Source organism: Schistocerca nitens, chromosome 5, assembly GCF_023898315.1.
Source record: "Schistocerca nitens isolate TAMUIC-IGC-003100 chromosome 5, iqSchNite1.1, whole genome shotgun sequence".
In the NCBI taxonomy this organism is placed as follows: Eukaryota; Metazoa; Arthropoda; class Insecta; order Orthoptera; family Acrididae; genus Schistocerca; species Schistocerca nitens.
In genome coordinates, this window is record NC_064618.1 from 731,814,239 (window position 1) to 731,830,866 (window position 16,628).

Here is a 16,628-nt window from a genome sequence, read left to right on the forward strand (position 1 = left end):
AAATAACAGTTTAAAATATAAAACAGACAAGTAAAATAAATAATTAGAACAGTGTTGAATGTTTGGATGTTTTAATTAGGTATGTTGGAAATATTCCGATGGCACACTGCGCACAGCTTATTTTCCAGAAATGGTATTTCAGAAACCAGCTTTATTACACAGCAACGTACGTGGCTTGAAATCTTCTTTAGTTTTTCTTGTAATAGAAGTTTTCGTTTTTCAGAATTATGTAATGGTAGTAGGGTATATTGAAAAATTATAGAATATTACAAAAGTTGTTTTCTAGAACACCAATAACTTGCCAACTTTTATATGAAAAGCATTTTTTGTGTAGCATCGTTTCGAAGATAGTCCCTCTAAACCTAAAATGCCAAATTACCTTTCGGAGAATATTTCACCATTCAGAGTGAAACTGAACACAAACAAAGAATAAGTATTGCACTATTTTACCCCCTCTACACAACCGCCAAGTTTCACCAAGAATGTTTATTGGTATTTGGAAGTACTACCTTTTGAAACACGACAACTCGTTGGCTGATTCGATTATGCCAGTACAAATGTACTCGCCACCCATCCAAGAGAGCACCCTTAGCGCCACTGAACGACCCCAAACGCTGTACTGATGTTGTGTCATTACTTGACTACATCTTTCCCACACTCGCTTCATTACCCAAAGCTTTTACTCGCATGTGATTTCGATTGTCCAATCATTGGAGCAATATTTACTGGATTCATTCTGGTATTCAGTTTCTGTGCATTGGGTACGATTTTTTACTTAATTCAGGTCATTTAAACAATCTAATCGGTGTAGTACATTTGTCTGTGCTTTACAAATGACGGTGTATTTGTTTCATTGAAGGTTGTGTAGTGTTGTAAGCTTCCGTCCTGTGCTATAATTCTAAGTCTGAAATTAACTATGTCAGCTGTTGCTGAGCAAAAAGGCTGGGGTTAATTCCACCCTACCAGTAGGAAACTAAATTTAATGTTAGGATCTGGATCAGGACAGTAACCATCGTGCAGTTCCCATGTTTAGCAGGACTTAGCTGAGATCAAGCGGAGACAACTGCGGCTATTCTGAAAAAAAAAAGATGGTCAAATGGCTCTGAGCACTATGGGACTTAACATCTGAGGTCATCAGTCCCCTAGAACTTAGAACTACTTAAACCTAACTAACCTAAGGACATCACACACATCCTTGTCCGAGGCAGGATTCGAACCTGCGACCGTAGCGGTTGCGCAGTTCCACACTGAAGCGCCTAGAACCGCTCGGCCACTCCGTCTGGCGGCTATTCTGACAAAGTGGAAACTGCATTTTTTCTGGTAGGGACGGAAGCAGGTACTATTTGATACACTCATGCTCATAAATTAAGGATAATTGCAGAATATGGTGCCACACAACGTGGCACTACACAAAACTGGCGCTAATAGCACAGGCACATAGGGAACACACACGACATAGATCTGTAAGTCCACGGTATTGGTGATAAGTCGAGAAAAACAGTCCCGAAACATAGGTACTACAAAACGCCGCTGTTTCCTGCGCATGTACCCCAACATCAATATGGTATATGATCACCATGCACACTTACACAGGCCGCACAACGCGTTGGCATACTCTGGACCAGCTGCTGGGGTATAGCCTCCCATTCTTGCACCAGTGCCTGTCGAAGCTCCTGAAGTGTTCTCGGGGTTTGAAAACGTGCAGCAATACGTCGACCGAGAGCATCCCAGACGTGCTCGATGGGGTTTAGGTCTGGAGAACAGGCAGGCAACTCAATTCGCCTCATATCTTCTGTTTCAAGGTATTCCTCTACTATGGCAGCTCGGTGGGGCCGTGCGCTATCATCCATCAGGAGGAAGGTGGGACCCACAGCACCCCTGAAAAGACGGACATACTGGTGCAAAATGACGTCCCGATACTCCTGACCTGCCACAGTTCCTCTGTCAAAGACATGCAGGAGTGTACGTGCACCAATCATAATCCCACCCCACACCATAAACCATGACCTCCATACAGGTCCCTTTCAAGGACATTAAGGGGTTGGTATCTGGTTCCTGGTTCACGCCAGATGAAAACCCGGCGAGAATCACTGTTCAGTCTATACCTGGACTCGTCCGTGAACATAATCTGGGACCACTGTTCCAATAACCGTGTACTGTGTTCTTGACACCAAGCTTTACGAGGTCTCCTATGACCAGGGGTCAGTGGAATGCACCTTGCAGGTCTCCGGGCGAATAAACCATGTCTGTTCAGACGTCTGTAGACTGTGTGTCTGGAGACAACTGTTCCAGTGGCTGCGGTAAGGTCCCGAGCAAGGCTACCTGCAGTACTCCGTGGCCGTCTGCGGGCACTGATGATGAGATATCGGTCTTCTTGTGGTGTTGTACACTGTGGACATCCCGTACTGTAGCGCCTGGACACGGTTTCTGTCTGCTGGGATCGTTGCCATAATCTTGAGATCACACTTTGTGGCACACGGAGGCCTGTGCTACGATCTGCTGTGTTTGACCAGCCTCCAGTCGTCCTAGTATTCTACCCCTCATAACGTCATCAATAAGTTTTCTTTGAGCCATTTCCAACACGCAGTCACCATTAGCACGTCTGATAACGTCTGCACACTTACTCGCTGCACCGTACTCTGACATGCACCAACACACCTCCGCGTATGTGAACTGCTGTCAGCGCCACCGTGCGACGACCTCAGGTCAAATGCACCGCATGGTCATACCCCGAGGTGATTTAAACCCGCAAACCGCCCACCAGAGCGTTGTTGCACCATGTATCAGCATTATCCTTGATTTATGGGCATGAGTGTAGATTAAGCCGTAGAAAACGCGCAATATTTACATCAATACGTATCAAAATTTTTATGAACTCGCTTAGCTCAGCGTTTTTGCTAATGTTGATCATTACAACTACGATTTTTGACAGGTTTTCTGGCGTGTATCATTTCTGTGCTTTCTACAGAGTATCACTTTTATTATCAAAAGATACTGGACACAGCAAATGTACCAATCACTGTACGTTTGTACATCCGTTATTCGAGGAGTTCGTTTCTCGTTTAGCAAAAGCAATCTATTACTGATCTGTAGCACCTTGCACTCCATGTCTATTTGTTATTTTCTTTTATTAAAGACGATGTTTGTAGTCATTAAATAGCTCATACAGAAAAATTGTCTGTGTTCATTATTTTTAGACCATGTCTTTTATTGGAGTGCTTCTTACCTGTGCAATGAGATCTCCTCAAACAATAAGCTGGTCATTGTTATTGGTTTTATCAATCTTTCGTTGCGGCTGTTCACAGAATTGTCCAATTACATGTTACTTACTTCCTTCAGGAACGTATGTGCCTTGGATAGTCAAGTTCCTGCTAATCTTCACTCTTCTCAGTCTTACTATCATACGCCATCCACCAATATGTCTGTAGTTACCTATGCCTCATTATCAAGTTTTATGAATTACTGTTCCTATTTTGCCTTCTGCCTACAGAGCTTTAAACACAAAGCTTAATATTTATTTTTACACATTTTGGTCATATTCCTAAGAATTTCAAACGCTTACAGAACTACGACTGACATGCTTGTATTTTCACCCACATAGATTCGTTTTATTTATGATAAGAACTAAAAGTATAACTGAGCTCCCAGGTCTCGTGTCGAAGCCAATAGTTCTCACGTCGTCGCTGTTATCAATTATATCTTCCTTGTCCTATTATCGACCGCAAGATGGCATGAGCATGCACACTGCTGTTTACATTACCTCGACGCCGAGAAAGGCGTTTCCCAAGTATGTAACTCACTTTGACTTGAATAGTAAAATGCAGTGTTAGGTCAATGATACGTTACATTAACACCATCTATACCACAAAAACACCCCTGCTGTACAGAGATTCCAAAGGGTTTTTGTGCCCCTGAAATTAAGTATACTGTTCTAAAAATCGACTGATCCATCCATACAACTAATCCATCGTGTGTTCTTTTCTGTTTCTCTCTTCCGTGGTTATAGTATGACAGAGTATTGTTTCTCTTTTGTTTCTGCTTCTCTTGAATCTAAACACGTCTTGACTGAGCAGCCCCTTTGTTTTATTCGCTTTCTTAGTACAACACTAACGTTGTTATTAATTTAGGTTTTTTAAAAACTAAGATACCATTCACTTTGATTTCGTTATGGATGAGTGGCATTTGGATTTGTCCTATTAGTGTTCTTATTACTGATGGCAGCCCACCCGGCTAGTTGCGCGGTCTAAAGCGCTGCTTCCCGAGCGGGAAGGTGTACCGATCCCTGACACGAATCAGTGCAGGGGATTAGTGTCACGGTCCGGTGTGCCGGCCAGCCCGTGGATGGTTTTAAGGCGGTTTTCCATCTGCCTAGGAGAATGCAGACTGGTTCCCCTTATTCCGCCTCAGTTACACTATGTCGGCGATTACTGCGCAAACACTGTCTCCATGTACGCTTACACCATAATTACTCTGCCACCCAAACACTGGGATTATATTCGTCTGGTATGAGGCGTTCCTGGGGGGGGGGGGGGAGAGGTTCGGTGTGGGGCGACGGTAAGATGGGTGGCCTGCTGTGGCCTGTTGTGGGGTTGTGAACCACTGAGGGATATGACGGGACAAAGCTTCTCCGTCGTTTCTCGGTGCTCGGTTCAATTCACTCACTGGTTGCAACATTTCTCCAATTTATTTTTTCTGTTTTCTAACTTGAACCTTTCGATCCTTCATGACTCTCGTGTGAATGGAAATTTCTTTTTGTTCCCAATTAGTTCAGCGTCCTCCTTAGCACGGCACTATGTTCAGTTACAAGGGTGCAGGATATGAAGAACAGTCCTTGTCTCTGCCTCAGAGAATTTCCGCTTGAACTTATCCTCTCTTGAATGTTCAGTATTCCATTTCAGCGCACACTCCTTTCTCTTTTTCCCCTTGAATTTCAACCTTCTGCCCAAACATTATAATGCGGTGTAGAAACAGGAGTTTGCCTGAAGCTGCAAAGCCGCTACCCGGCGATGCGGCGCGTACTGCTGGCTGCCTATGTCACAGGCGGAGGAGGGCGTGGCCCTCCTTGTCGCGTCACGGCGTCTGACGGCCGCAGTGTGCGACACGACGCGACGTGGTGTGACGTAACTGGAGAGGGGGCGGCAAACGCACTATCACTCCGGTTGCATTCATCAGACCACCGCTGCTAGCGCAATTGTAACCTCATACCTCGGTTAAAACATTTTAGTAATATTTGTAGACATTATACCTCAGTTGTGAAGTACTTCAAAGCTGTTTGTCTTGTAGAACAGAAAAACTCTTATAAGTTCGTTCTCTTTCAGCGCCCGAACCAGTTTGAATACATTCATTTTGGACATTTGGCTGAGTCATTTTGAAATCAGAAAGTTGTATTTAAAATGACATTTCGACTTCTAACAAGAGAAATAATATAAAGAACAGAAAATATACAGGTTCAAAAAGGGAATCGAATTTCCCTGTTAACCTTTAATCTTTACTACTATACCATGTGTAGAATTTCCCAATAGATGGTGCTAGCCGTCAGTGTGAGCCCCTGAGACCGCGTCTGCAGCGCCAGATGCTTCCTGTAACAGCTGACGACGAACGTCAACACACAGTAACCCAATTTCCATAAATCGATATCTGTTTCGAATCCTGAAATATGTCGAGTTTTGTGCCTACGAACTAAGATTTCCGGACAGCATCGGTTTTCTGTTATTATTTAAAGAAAACTGCTGCAGAAGCGCATAGAGTGCTTGTCGAAGCTTTCGGCTAACTTGCTCTTTGGAAAATACAGTGTTTGGAGTTGTTCAAAAACTTCAAAAGTGGTGATTTTGACGTGGGAACGACGAGCTTGGGAAAACACCGAAAAAGTTCGAAGACAATGAATTGCAGTCCTTATTGGATGAAGATGATCCTCAACAGGAACTCGCGGAACAACTGAATGTGACGCAGAAAGCAGTTTCTCTTCGGCTGAAAGCTATAGGAAAAGTGCAGAAAGTGGGAAAATGAATTCTGCATGAACTTAATGAAAGACAGCAAGCAAATCGAAGGACCACTTCTGAAATCCTGCTCGCCACATACAAAAGAAAGTTGTTTCTCCATCAAATAGTGACAGGTGATGAGAAATGGATCTATTATGAGAATCCTAAGGGTCGTAAATCATGGGTAAATGCAGGAAAACCATCGACATCCACTGCAAGACCAAATCGCTTTGGAAGGAAGACATGATCTGTTTTCGGTGGGATCATAAGGGTGTCTTCTATTATGAGCTGCTAAAACCAGGTGAAACTGTTAACACTGATCCCTACCAACAGCAAATGATCGATTTAAATCCAGCATTACGTGAAAAACTACTGGAATATGGAAAAAGGCAACACAGTCCTATTGCTCCATTATGAAGCCCCATCACACACAACAAAACAGGTCAGGGAAACGATTGAGGCGTTCAGTTGGGAAATACTAGGGCATGCAGCTTATTCTGCAGACTTCCTTCCGTCCGATTATCATCTATTTGCACCACTGGGACACGCTGGCGCTGAACGACGCTTCAATTCGTATGAAAATGCACGAAAATGGATCACTGACTTGTTCGCTTCGAAAGAAGAACTGTTTTTTCGGTGTGGTCTTCATATCCTGCCGGAGAGGTGGGTGAAATGTATAAATAGCAATGGAGATTATTTTGAATAAAATGTTATTTATCAGTTTCAAACAACAGACGTGTAATTATGCAACCAAATTTCGGTCTCATATTTCTATATCTGGTATAAGAACAACAATTTGCTACCAAAAATCTCGAAAAGTTATTGGCCGATTTACTTCAAAGTTTTACTCGATACTCTAATACATATTTGGACGGACATATGACATATATTTTTGAAAACAACAACGTACACGGTTCCTATTAAAACCGACCACGAGAAAAAAAAATGCTGCGCTGAGTTGTGGTGTGAATATGTGCAGTTTCGTTTTCTTTCTCGCAGTCTATTTTAACTAAGATATCAAGACATTTAAACCCTTAGCAAAATTGTCTCTCCCGTATAAACTGTCCAGCCACCCTAATGACCGATCGAAGTGGTCCCACAGATTCTCCATTGGGCTTAAATCCCGTGAGTTAGGTGGCCAGGGGAGTACGGCAAATTCATGGTGTTGCTCTTCGAATCACGAAAGTGCACTGTGAGCTGGGTGACATGTTCATTGTCCTGCTGGTAGATGCCATCGCACCGAGAAGATAAAAACTGCGCGCAGGAGTGGACATGGTCCCCGAGGATATACGCATACTTGTGTTGATCAGTTGTGGCTTCCAGAATGACGAGACCAGCCTGAGAACGCCACGAAAACATTCCCGAGGCCATAACGCTCCGACGACTGTTGAAGGGTATCTGCCCTCAGACGTTTTAAGTCTTACATGCCAGCGGTCATCTGTCCGATGTAGCATAAAACGTGATTGTCCGAAAAGGCCACCTGTAAATTGTGGCCTCCGTCGCCGACGAACAGCACTCAGCACTGGTGCATGAACGAGGCGCCTGCTGCGGAGGCCCATAAGCAGCAACGTTCGCTGAACGCTCGTTGAGACGCCGTCGGTAGCCCCTTGGTTCATCTGGGCAGTCAGGCCAACAGTTGCACACCTGTTCGCTTGTACAAATCTCCGCAATCGCCCTTCACCGCTGTGGTCTATGACACATGGTGCACCATGGTTGCCTCGGCCCCAGTTTTGGATAGTGTCATTTTGCCGTGCACGGTATACTTTAAATACGGCGGCACGCGAACTTAAGCGCTCGGAAATGCTTGCAGCCTTGGGTCGAAAGGCAATGATCATCAACTTTTGGACGTCAGGTAAATTGCCCCTGGCTATGTAAAGACAACGACTGCACTGTTTCCGTGTCCCCGTAACACGCTTTATATACCCTCCACTGCTAATGCTGCCATCCGTGATTGGTTACTGCACGTTGACTTCGAACATAGGCGGTGGTCACATTGCGGTGACTGGGCCATGTATATCCTTTCTGCTTAAATATAATTTTAAATAAAAAGCGTATACACAGCAATGTGCTGCATTGTTTTCTTCCTCGTAGTCGCGTTTAATTGAAAACAGGAAAGTTGTATTTATGGCTTACTGTTTATGATCAGAATACTACTATGAAATCTGAACGGTCCAACATTAGTAACCTCACGCTTTCGGAGATTAAAAGTATGCGAAGTATTGCCGTTGAAGCTACTATCCACATACCTCCAGAAGTTGAAGCGGTATCTTCCACAGCCCGTATACCAACGATCTCATTGATTTACCCTTCCATTTTAAGCAACTTCAGTTCCAGTAACGTTTCTTTCGAAATATCAATAAACAAGGCTCAAGGTCAAAGAGACGGCGGAAGCGGTGGTGGAGAGATGGGGAGAAATGGATATAGAGAGGGGGGGGGGGAGCAGGAGATGGAAAGAGAGAGGGGAAGGACGAGGTGGACAGAGAGAGGGGCAAGACGGAGATTAGGACGTACATCCAATTCCCATACATGCTTAGCAATTGCGAAGCCTACATAAATGCAACACACTAAAAAGAAAGACATTCTGTAGTGCAAGAAATATTTCGAAAATTGGGTTATGAAAAATTTTGAGCACACTGGATCCGACGATTAATTAGAGAAGACCTCATAAGTCTTCTTGAAAAATCGAAACGAAGGAGACGACTTTTTGACGAGTGTAGCGATTAGCGATGAAAGCTAGTACCATCGTTACGAGCCTGAAAGTGAACAACAAAGTATGGAATGACACGACTTGGATTCTCTATGAGAAAATAAAGCAAGTACAATGCTATCATTTGTGAAAGTGTATGGCAGCGTCTTCTGAGATGCAAAGGTTTGCATTTTCATTTATTTTCTTGAATCTGGAAAAAATTTGGAAAATTGTGGTAAGGTCTTATGGGACCGAACTGCTGAGGTCATCGGTCCCTAAGCTTACACACTATTTAATCTAACTTAAACTAACTTACGCTAAGGACGACACACACACACCCATGCCCGAGGGAGGATTCGAACCTCCGACGGGGGAATCTTGAATCTGGAGAGGCCACAGATACCATCCTCTATATCCACATACTTTTGAAGCTGTGACGTACATTCCACGACTAACAACCTCACGTCATACAGCAGTACTATAACGCAAAGCCTCATAATGCTCTTGTCACTGAAGAGTAATTCAGAATATTTGAATGGAGGCATCGAAAAACTCGTCCTGGGAATACGAGTAAAAAGCCTATTTTCCGATCTCCTAACAAATTTACAGAAAGTGCTGCACCCGTTTATGGATAGGCTGGAACTCCGGGTCCCTGGAATGTATAAGACTCCTTGTGAATGTGAGAGCAACGACGGCGGTCAGTCCATCCCCGTCGTTTCCGATTTCTGTGCACGACATCAGAGGCACATTATAAACAGAGAATCTGAGAAATCAGCAGTTGCTGAGCACAGTCTCACAAATAAAAACAAAATAATGTTTGAAGAAACTGAAATATTATATCACGCTTCTACGCACTGCGCGATGCTACGGTATTAATACAGAGGCACTAGGATTGAGAATGAGCGAGAACAACTTCAACGAGGATAGCGGATATAATTTTAGTGGTGCGTGCAAACGAGCTCTTCACACTGAGAAGAAACAGAGATGTTCGCCTACGAGAGTAGTAGCGCCAGCAGCACATACCTACATCGATATAATCTCTGGCAGCATGACGTAATGATGTCGTTCGCCAGCCAGTCACAAACAGCCTTTGCGCTACAAAAATTGCATCCACGACGGTCAGTTGCTCCTGCTGAAGACGATGGAGGTTATTGTTGAAAGCTTCATATTTTTTACTCCGATTTTGCGCATCCATAAATCCAATTTTTTTATATAAGAATGTCATAGCGACAGACTTCGTTCTCATGACAACGAAGAGCTCATGCTCTTCAGTACGTTCCTCGTCTCATTTGGTCCGATTTCTGCACAGCAGTTGTGGAGAGTTGTGCGCTGACCGAGGTAATACTTGCAGCTGGGTGTACTTTTAAAGAGCTGGCGTTTTACGCGTCGCAAAAGGCCAGCTGAGCAGGTAGGCGGGAGCGTGGCCTGTTCGCCCACCACCAGCTGTGCTGGCAGCTGCTGCTCTCGGAACCAACACTGCTGTGGCCCCACGGGACAACGCGTGAGTCACCGGCAGGCCTTTCCCACACGCAGACAAGTTTCCGCAATCCAAGCGAAAGTGAAGGAATGTGGCTGGCTCTGAGCACTATGGGACTCAACTGCTGAGGTCATTAGTCCCCTAGAACTTAGAACTAGTTAAACCTAACTAACCTAAGGACATCACAAACATCCATGCCCGAGGCAGGATTCGAACCTGCGACCGTAGCGGTCTTGCGGTTCCAGACTGCAGCGCCTTTAACCGCACGGCCACTTCGGCCGGCTGAAGGAATGTAAAGTTGTCCACAACTAGATGGTTGGTCTAAACACCGCAGTGCTTTATTAGGCACGGTCCTCTAAGTATGCTATTGCCTTCCTCCGGCCAGGGCCGGATCTAAAGGGAGGGGGCAGGGGCAAACCTGGGTATCTGGCCCGGACGGCGCCAAATTCATATTGTTGAAGAAAAAAACCTTGTTTCGCAAAGCGCCTAGCATCCAGCGAACGTTGGTCTATCGATTATTCACATAATTTTGAAACTCATCCCTGTTGGTTTTTGAACATTTTTGAACACACTCTAAGTTGATTTCTGAACGGTTCATAAGTTGGTTTTTGAATGCGCGCGATGTGTACCTGATGTCTCTGCCAGCAGAATCCTCGTCGCATCTACTGTAGAAACAATAAGTGTTCGCGCAGACAAACGTGGAGAGCTGTACAAGTTGCGCCGAATAAACCCGAACGGGTGAATGCCAATCGCTTTTCTTTATGTGGTTGACTGGGTGTGCGAATGATAAGCCTTATTATAATCATTAGCGAAATCCTTAGATTCAGACTACCAGAGTGGAAAAAAACGACTAACAGGTCTAATAGGTAAGAAAGATTACATACTGTCTTCTCGGTGTATCCAAGAAAATGAAACTTTGACAGAAAATTGTTACTAGATCGCTACACTACTAAGGTCCAGTTTTACAGTCCCAGGTTAGCAACCGCTTAAGATTATTCTCGGAATAACGGGAAAACGCGTTATACAAACACGTAATAACGTCTAACTAAAGAATAAACACGGGATAACTGAACCGGTGATTCTGGCAAGGTTAGCGAAGTTAACCAGAGAATAAGTTTCGACAATGGCAGGTATAGTTACAGAACTAATGATGACAAGATTCTTTGTTAGAATGAGGAAGGAAAAGAAACGGGGGCATCACACAAATTATATGAAGAATATGACGATTCCAAATTTGTATAAGAATTTCGTACTAATACTACTACTTTTCGATCTCATGTTTGAGAAATTGGAATATATGAGTAAAATGTGAAACTATTTCCTAACATAAAACTTTTTGCTTGTAGTAAGCCTAATAGGATTTTGTTTTTGGTACTTCGTGAAATGTATCCTGTCGTGTTATTTACGTAAATGAAATAGATAAACATGACCATTTGTGCCAAAACAGTCTCGCTTGTTTGGCGTATGTTACAATTGCTGCAATATTATAAAGGCTTATTTCGTGTTATCTAGCAGCAGTGAGAAAATACAAATATTCAGATCGAGAAATCACACCAGTCTTGGGTACTATTCGCATTAACAACTTTTTCAGTATTAGACAACGACATTTTGATTTGTCGAACTTTGATGAGGTACTTGCGCAGAAAGGAAAGCACGCCATGTAAAACTGTAGCAAGATTAGTGAGCAAAAACACTGGGACCTAAGGATTGAAGAAATATGTACTGTCTTGCTTGTATCTTGTTTTTATTGGTTTTATGTTTCCCATGTTTAATTTTATGTCACACAAAAGAGAACCTAAGCACTAATTGACATCTGTGGTCATCAGTCGCATTGACTTAAAACTACTTAAACCTAACTATCCTAAGGACATCACACACATCCATGCCCGAGGCAGGATTCGAACCTGCGACCGTAGCAGCAGCGCAGTTCCGGACTGAAGCGCCTAGAACCGCTCGGCCCCAACGGCCGACGGTAACAGGTCACTAACCCACCGAGCCACCGAGCTATTAACGTACCGGTCCTGCAGAATTTGGAGACACTGCAAGTTTAATACTTATTTTTGAATTTAAAAAAGTTTTGTAAATGTTTGCAAGGAGGAAACTAGGAAAATTTCGACAAAATACCAGTTGAAGTTGTACGGACGTGAAGCAAAGGGTTCGAACAAGAACTATACGAGCTAGTGATTGAAATTTATGAAACTGGAGAAGTTCTATCAGATTTTGAAAAAGAACGTAAATTGTATGTTTCTAAAAACTATAAGAGCAAGTACATTTGAAACTTACAGCATTAGCAGTCTAGTATCACATATATCAGAAATATAAGAATATCTTACCGACGAATGGAAAGGAAAACTCAAAGTACATTAGTGGAGAACTGGCGTGATTTTAGGAGAAATACTCGAGAGAGACGCTTAATAATAGAGGACGGATTTAGGAACTAGGTAACATAAATTTCAATCGCGGATTTGGAGAATAATTTTGTTTATGTAATGCTGAATGAAATATTTTTCATTCTTAGTTTATGTCGTATTAACCACAGGAATATAAGTGTAATTTACTCTCTTTATGTGAAGCAGACTGGAGTAATCAGCCTTCTCGTAGGCTCAATCGTACGTAGAGTGGATAGAACCTTTTGGGTCGTTGATTAATATTTGGTAAATGTAGTCAATCTACAAGGGAAACTGCCTATAAATCATTCGTCTGCCGCACCCAAGAATGTTGCACAAGTGTGTGGAACCCATACCAAGAACGACTGGCTGGGGATATTGAACGAACACAAAGGAGAGTAGCACGATTGATAACAGGTGTTTCCTCAGAATATAATTGCATAGGATCCTATTTGATGAAAAATGATATAATTTTCTACTCAGCTATATCAACATGTAACTCTTCAATGAATCTCGATTTTTACTCACTCTCTATTAGGAGTAGTCGAGAATGGACGTATCGTCTGAAAGAGATGCTACGCAGTTAGTAGTTAATACCACACAACCTAACGATAGAAAATATTTTATTCTGCATTAAATTACCAAAATTATTCTCAAATTCCACGAATGAAATTTTCGTTACCTCGTTCCTAAATCTGCCCCCTTTTACTAACCATCATTCTCGAGCACATTTATCCTCTTCTAATCTACTTTGAGTATTCCTTTCCTTTCGTCGGTATGTTATCTTTGTAATTTTGATGTATGTGATACTAGACTGATACTGCTTTAATTTTTAAATCTAGTTGCTCTTGTAGTTAGGTAGGTTGCCTGCTTACCGCAACCGGCAGTCACATGAAATCAATATGAGTGCTCCATGAAAACTTGACGGGAACCTCAAGTTGTGGAAAAGTTAAGCTAATTACTAAATATTTTGAGCTGTGACCTGCGATCAGTTTACTATCGATGTTCGTCACATACACTGAACTGGACTTACTATTCTTCCCTCAGAGTGTAATTAATATGTGAAACTGATTTACGCAACAGGTAACAGCTTTCCTAGTAACCAGCGAGAAGTACAAAATTCGGTGAACACGCGAAACAACCAGACAGTAAGTTAAATGTAGTGTTTTCTATTAATCATTAGACGCTACAAACTCCGACAACCTCATTACAGCCTGGCCGCAGAAAAGTATGGATCTGTACCGAGAGATTTGCAGCACACAGTAGCGAACATTACTTCAACTTAAGTACTTCCTATTCTATTTCCACATCTTAATCGATACCCTCCATATAAACTATATGGTATATGGCAGAAGGTACTTGCCGCTGTACACTGTTCTATTCGCGTATGCGGCGGGGAAAGAATGGCTGCTGAAATGCATCTGTGCGCGCTATAATCAGAATAATAATGTCTTAGACGTTCCTTCGGGAGCGATTGTAGGGGCTTATAGCATTTTCCTAGATTCCTCAATCAATATTGCCTCTTGCAACTTTGTAAGCAGCCTTTGGAGGAATAGTTCACGTCTAACTTCAAGCGACTGCCAGTTCACGTTTAGTCAGGATTTCCGTGACGCTGTGACCATAGTGCTGCCTTCCTTTTATATGATCAACGCCTCGTGTTAGCCCTATTTGGTATGGGTTCCATACATTTGAGCAATATTCTAGGATGAGTCGCTCAAATGTTTTGTAAGCAATGTCCTTTGCATACCGATCGCAGTTTCCAAGTATGCTATAGCGAACCAAATTCTGCCACTTGATTTACTTACGATTGGGTCTGTCTGGTCATATCGTTTCACTTTCCTAAAAAATGCTGCATATGAGATGACTGATTCCAGCTGCGACTCACTGACATTGTAACCATAGGGTAATAGTTTTGCGGTTTGTGAAGTAAACTGTTTTACATATCAGAACATTTAAAGCAAGTTTACACCACTCTAAAATCTTAAGATCCGACTGGCTTTTTGTGCAACAATTTATTAGACTGTGTTTCATTATAGTCAACGACATCACCTGAAAAACTTCTGAGATTACTGTTAATATTGTCTGCCAAGTTATTAATATTTAACATGAACAGCAAGGGTACCAACATTTCCCAGGGACACAGCTGAAGATACCACATCTGTAAATGACTCTCCGTCAGTATACTCACAAATTCCGTTTGATAAGTCGTATGACCGTACTTTCATCAATAAGCGTTGGTCTTCACCCTACTGCCGGCCGGAGTGGCCGAGCGGTTCTAGGCGCTACAGTGTGGAACCGCGAGACCGCTGCGGTCGCAGGTTCGAATCCTGCCTCGGGCATGGATGTGTGTGGTGTCCCTAGGTTAGTTAGGTTTAAGTAGTTCTAAGTTCTAGGGTACTGATGACCTCAGAAGTTGAGTCCCATAGTGCTCAGAGCCATTTGAACCATATTTTTCTTCTCCCTACTGCCTTGATGCATAGATTACATGATATTATGTATATGAAGTCCATGTTTCAGAAATAAACCCTTTTCAGCTGTATATGAACTTTCATTTAGAGGAGAACGACCAGTTTCAAGACATCAAATCACATCCTCCGGAGTACACACGTCAGTAAAACATTAAGCTCATGATTTTTCTCAAAATAAAATACTGTTACCCGCAGCAAGCAGGGCGTCATAGATCATACTCGTATATGACCAGTTGCCAAACTGCCACGTTAAAAGCGCGTTAACCAGGAAGCAGAGGACATCAACACTCCAACCACCTTGCCATGGAGGGCCACTCGGGAGGCGGTTGGATGGTTGCTATCTGCTGCTTCCTGGTTAAGGCGCTTTTATTATGTCACTTCTTCAGCTGCTCAATTTGATCTGTGACGATCATGGGCTTAATGTTTTACTGAAGTATGTATACCTGGAGATGTGGTTTGGTATCATGAAACCATTCGGGCTCCTGTAAATAAAAGTTCATATACAGCTGAAAGCGGTTAGTTTCTGAAACATGGATTACTTCATCTGTGGCTGCCCTCGACAAGAAACTATTTGTAATGTATAAGAAGAATGACGCGTTTCATGTGACCCATATTTCCGGAATCCATGCTGTTTGGCATGGGGACGTCTTCTATTCGAGATACCTCATTACGTCTGATATCAGGTTCGCAGGAGAGCTTCTGTGAAGTTTGGAAGGTAGGAGACGAGGTACTGGCGGAATTAAAGCTGTGAGGGCGGGGCGTGAGTCGTGCTTGGGTAGCTCAGTTGGTAGAGCACTTGCCCGCGAAAGGCAAAGGTCCCGAGTTCGATTCTCGGCCCGGCACACTGTTTTAATCCGCCAGGAAGTTTCACATCAGAATATGTTCTAACATTCTGTAACAGATGGGTGCGAAAGATATTGGACACTAGATCCGTGGGTTACTTCTGCTGAACTTCTTGTAGATGGATGTGACCTGTGCTTTCTTCCAATAACTGGGAACAGTTTTATGTTCGAGGGCACAATGGACGCTGCATCACTGAGTGTCCTCTTGGCAGTCTTGATGCTGCGTACTGACATAGGCTGATAACAGGACGCTAGACGGGAACTGCAGTAAGGAATACTGAATATTTTTTTAACAAACCAACAAGTTAAGACTCTATGTGGAGACGGTTAGAGGAGTCTGTGTTGTTCTCAAAAACTGGCAGTAAATGGACAAGCAGAGACACTGTACGGAGAGGAACTTGTAGTAACGTCATATGTGAACGGATGATGATGATGATGATGATGATGATACCTGGTTTGTGGGGCGCTCAACTGCGCGGTTATCAGCGCCCATAAAAAATCCCAATCTTCACACAGTCCAGACTCGCCACTTTCACTAATGATGATGAAATGATGCGGACAACAAAAATATAGTCTCCGAGCGGAGAAAATCCCCGACCAGGTCGGGAATCGAACCCGGGACCCGGTGATCCAGAGGCAGCAACGCTAGCCACTAATATGTGAATAGAGCCCACAGAAAATGATACAAGATGCCTGGAGAGGAAGAGATGGTTACTGTGAAAAAAAGCAGCAGTGTGAAAAAAAGAGAATGATTGGGACGTTTTATTTTTGTCACGTGACTAGAGAGAAG

General features: G+C 43.1%; 1 non-coding gene across 1 annotated transcript; it reads left to right on the forward strand.

Moving 5' to 3' along the window:
• The first annotated feature begins 15,764 nt into the window (after nt 1–15,764).
• Nucleotides 15,765–15,839, forward strand: Trnas-cga (transfer RNA serine (anticodon CGA)). Its single transcript has one exon. It is a non-coding gene; the product is annotated as a tRNA-Ser (tRNA).
• The last annotated feature ends 789 nt before the right edge of the window (nt 15,840–16,628 follow it).